Source organism: Chrysochloris asiatica, unplaced genomic scaffold (assembly GCF_000296735.1).
Source record: "Chrysochloris asiatica unplaced genomic scaffold, ChrAsi1.0 scaffold00125, whole genome shotgun sequence".
In the NCBI taxonomy this organism is placed as follows: domain Eukaryota; kingdom Metazoa; phylum Chordata; class Mammalia; order Afrosoricida; family Chrysochloridae; genus Chrysochloris; species Chrysochloris asiatica.
This window is the reverse complement of record NW_006408643.1, coordinates 1,196,680-1,201,541: the sequence shown is the minus strand read 5'-3', so window position 1 is coordinate 1,201,541 and position 4,862 is coordinate 1,196,680. Positions and strand designations below refer to the sequence as shown.

At 44.3% G+C, this 4,862-nt stretch overlaps 1 pseudogene across 1 annotated transcript; it reads right to left on the bottom strand.

The window, feature by feature from the left end:
- Window positions 1–3,601: 3,601 nt before the first annotated feature.
- Window positions 3,602–4,564, bottom strand: LOC102826788 (annotated as a pseudogene). Its single transcript, XR_438750.1, has one exon. The product of XR_438750.1 is annotated as a glyceraldehyde-3-phosphate dehydrogenase pseudogene (transcript).
- Between the last annotated feature and the right edge of the window lie 298 nt (window positions 4,565–4,862).

Here is a 4,862-nt window from a genome sequence, read left to right as displayed (position 1 = left end):
AGGATGTTTTTCATAGCAGGGTTGGCTTTGGCAAAATCCTTTAGCTTCTGTTTATCCTGGAATGTTTTGATTACACCATTGTATTTGATTGACAGCTTTGCTGGGTAGAGTTCTTGGTTGGCAGTTGTTGTTTTTTTTTTTTTCAGGGTTTTATATATGTAGTAATAAACAGTTCAGGGCCCGCTGTGGCCGTTTTGCTCTGCTGTTTGGTTTTAAGTGGAAACTGTCTCTTTAAATTTCTAGGAGATCTGTGCGCATATGTAGTAGAACCCTCCAGGGGTGGGAGTGGACTGTCCACTAGGTCAGGCATCCCCATTAGTCACCAGAATGGAGGTGTGCAGACAGCGAGAGACCAATGAACAGAAAAAAAAAAAAAAAGAGGTCCACACCTTTATATCCGAGGTTTTGTCAGGCATCCGTGGCTGCTCTGATCCTTCCCCCGCTTGGTCTCACCCAAGATGGTGGCTCCAGAGCAGCTGAGCATCTTGAATTAGAAAGCAATGGATTTCTTGCTTCTGCTACAAATTCCTGTAGCTCTAAGCCTTCCAACCTTCTAAATATTCCTTTATATGTGGTTCAGAGTTCTGGTGCCATCCCCTGAGCCTGCTTGGTCTTGTATTCTATGTTGTTGGTGACGGAGCACCTCACTGCACATCTACCTGATCCACCATCTTGTTTGTTCTCTGTTTTCTGTTTTTTTGAACTTTGTTAATAATGCTGGGGTTGAGGATATCTCATTATTGTTTAGATTTGCATCTGTATACAGGGTTGTTTGGAGTCAGAACCGACTCCACAGCACTTAACCAACCAACCAATAGCTAATAAGCATTGGTGTGACGCTGTATGATAAAGCACTGGACCACAAGGTTGGCAGTTCAAACTCACCAGCCTCTCCTCGAAAACCTTACCCAGGGTTGCTATGAGTTGGAACCGACTCAACAGCACTTAACAACAACAATGACCAGTGATTTCGAGCATTTCTTATGTTTGTTCGTCACCTGAATGTCCTTTTTAGTGATATGTCTGTTCATATCCTCTGCCTGTTTTTTTGTCTTCATCTTGTAGTGTTGAAGCATTATTTAAATTTTAGAGAGTACTCATTCCCTTGTCTGATATGTCATTGTCAATTTTTTCCCCCCATCTGTGGGTTCTCTTTTTACTCTTTTGGTGAAACCTTTTGATGCACATAAATGTCTAATTTTTAGGAGGTCCCAGTCATCTATTTTGTCCTCTGTTTGTGAGTTTTCAGTTATGTTTGATGGTATATTTATGCCATGGATCAGAGCTCCTAAGTTTGTCCCTATCTTTTCACTGATGATCTTTATAGTTCTAAGTTTTACACTGAGGTCATTAATTCTGATTGAGTTCATTTTTGCATGTAGTGTGAGATGTGGGCCTTGTTTCATTCTTCTGCAAATGGATTTTCAGTATCAACAGCACCATTGTTTGAAGAGACTATCTCTTGGCTATTTAATGTGTTTTGGCCCTTTAGTCAAAGGTCAAATGACTGTAGGTGGATGGATTTATGTCTGCATTGTCAATTCTGTTCCATTAATTTATGTGCCTTTTAGTGTTGCAGTACCAGGCTGTTTTGACTAATGTGGCTATATAGGAGAGAAACACTACTTTGTTCTTTTTCAGTAGTACTTTGCCTATCCAAGGACTGTTTTCCTTTTCATATAGAGTTAGTGATTAATATTTTTTTAAAGTTTTTATTGTGAATTGAGTGATAGTTTACATGGTAGAACATCAGCTTTATATTCATCCAATCGTATTTCATTGCATTGCAATGATTACAATCCCCTCCATGCATCATCATTCAATAGCATTTGCTTCCATTCCCTCTGTTTGTTTTTGTTTTTGTTTTTTTTGCAGGGGTGGATGTACACCGAAGCACTCAAGAATATATAACCATTCAAACAATCAAAGGGTACGCCCTGCAAGACTGCCTCCCCCCCAGCCGCCAGCACACAGCCTCTCTCCCTCCCTGAGTTCCAGAGTCCCCAGCCGCTTCATCTCTCCATGTCATCGTCTCTGCCTCCATCTCTGGGGTCACTGCTTCTCTGGATAGGGTCCCATATTCTGCTCTTCTCCCTTGATAGTCCCAGGGTCCTCCGCTCCTGGACTGCAAAATCAAGCACTTCCCTCTTTTTGTTACAAAACGTCTATCTTTATATTTGCAGTACTCACAATCAGTCCTGGTAGCAATTATTCACTATTGAACAACAAGAGTCTTATCCCCATCTCCTTTGACCAGCCCCTTCCAGAGAGGTTGGAAGCCACTCGTTGGAGATTCTACCTTTCCCCACACTCTCTGAAACTAGGTTCCCTCTTGAAAGCTTGTAAGCTTCGATGCCTCACTAGCACCCCCATTTTGGGTAGCCAATGTCTAAGTTGCCCATCCCTGTCAACAATGTGTACCTAGAGGGTGGGAATGATCCTCGCTGTAAAGATTTGTTCCCTCTTTTAAGCTACAACATCCATAAGTATAGGTCAAGTTCATCAAATTGTTACAGATTACTCTTTTTTTCCCTCTTCTTTCTTCCTGTAGTCGAGTTCGGATCATCCAGCCATTGAAGCCAGGTCAGATAGGTACTATCTGCAAGTATGGGTGTTCTTGTACATCTCCCCTTACTTCACATCAGCTGGACACTTCACTCTCTGCTCTAGTCCTCTGTGGCCATGTCCCTGTCCCTGGGCCCAGGAGTCCCCAGGTCTCACCTACTGCTGGCCAACCAGGTCTCAAACCAGGTTGACAGGAGTCTATTGAATGTTGTCGGACTTAGCTCACATTTTCATTGCTGTTTTTCTCCCACTTCCCATTATCGGTAAACCAATATGCCTGCTCGTGAATTCCCCTTGAGTCTCAGTCTTGGAAGGGGGTTTGCCCTGAAGGGACCCCGACCGCTTGCCTTGATGAACAACTGATTAATTTTTCCATCTCTTAAAAGAATGATGTTGGATTGGATTGGGATTGCAGTATGTCTATAGATTGTTTTAGGTATTTTCACATTGTTATGTCTTCTTATCCATGACCATGATGCTCTGTTGTTGCTGTTAAGTGCCATTGAGTCAGTTCCAACTCATAGTGACCCTGTATAGGGTTTCCAAGGAGCAGCTGGTGAGCTTGAACCACTGACTTTGTGGTTCAAACCGACTTTGCAGTCTAGCTCACTATCCCACAGCATCACACCAGAATATGGTATAGTCTCCCATTTTTGTAAGTCTCTTGGTTTCTTGTAGTAGTGTTTTGTAGATTTCTTTGAGTAGATGCTACATTTTTTTGGTTAGACTTATTCCCAAGTATTTCCTCTTTTGAATGTCTGCTATAAATTGTATTGTTTAAATGGTATTGTTTACCAGATTTCCTTTTCAGAACTCTTAGTGTAAAGAATTTTTTTGAGGAGGGGGAGGGGCTGGGTCCATGTACTTTATTGATGGTATATGACAAGGCTGGGCTCTAAGCCTCTCCCCTTCTCCAGGGGATCTGGATGGAAACTGTGTGGAGGATGGGAGCTTCTCAGTGTGTTGGGGGATCGAGTTGGGGTAAGGACTCCCAGCAGCTCAGGGTCATTGCTGGGGCTGGTGGTCCAGGGTACCCTTATTCCTTGGAGGCCATGTGGACCATAAGATCCACCACCCTGTTGCTGTAGCCAAATTCATTGTCATACCAGGAAATGAGCTGGACAAAGTGGTCGTTGAGGACAATGCCAGCCCCAGCATTAAAGGTGGAAGAGTGGGTGTCACTGTTGAAGTCCCAGGAGACGACCTGGTCTTCAGTGTAACCCGTCTGATGCCTGATTCACTACCTTCTTGATGCCATCATATTGGGCAGCTTTCTCCAGATGGCAGGTCAGGTCCACGACAGACATGTTGCATGTAGTAAGGACCTGGGAGGCCATGCCAGTGAGTTTCCCACTCAGCTCAGGTATGACTTTGCCCACAGCCTTGGCAGTACCAGGAGATGCAGCGATCATGGCCATTACACCAGTTTCCCAGAGGGGCCATCCACAGTCTTCTGGGTGGCAGTGATGGCCTGGACTGTGGTCATGAGTCCCTCCACGATGCCAGAGTTGTCATGGATGACCTTAGCCGGGGGGCCAAACAGTTGGTGGTGCAGGAGGCATTGCCAACAATCTTGAGTGAGCTATCATACTTCTTGTGGTTCATGCCCAACACAAACATGGGGGCATCAGAAGAAGGGGCAGAGATGATTACCCTTGTGGTACCACCCTTCCAGTGAGCCCCCACCTTCTCCAAGGTTGTAAAGACCCCGGTGGACTCTATCTACAACTTACTGAGCACTAGCATCATCCCACTTGATGTTGGCAGGATCTCCTGGAAGACAGAGAAGAGCTTCCCATTAATGACAAGCTTCCCATTCTCAGCCTTGCGTGCCACTGAACTTGCCATGGGTGGAATCATACTGGAACATGTAGAACATGTAGTTGAGGTCAATGAAAGGGTCATTGATGACAACAACCTCCACTTTGCCAGAGTTAACAGCAGTCTTGGTGACCAGGCGCCCAATATTGCCACATCTATTGACTTTCATCTTCACCATCTGTCTCAGGGATGTGGCTGGGACTTCAAGAGAATATGTGGCTGTCTGTTCAACAGGGAGGGGTAGAGAGCCTGTGAAGGATTTTTGTATGTTGTTCTTGTACCCTACCACTTTGATGAATCTTTCAATGAATTTCAATAATTTTCATGCTGAATATTTGGTATTTTCTGTGTATGTTGTTGTTAAGTGCCATTGAGTCAGTTCTCATTCATAGTGAACTTGTACAGGGTTTCCAAGGAGCAGCTTGTGGGTTTGAACCGCCAACTTGACCTTGTGGTTTGAAGTCCACTGTAAATCC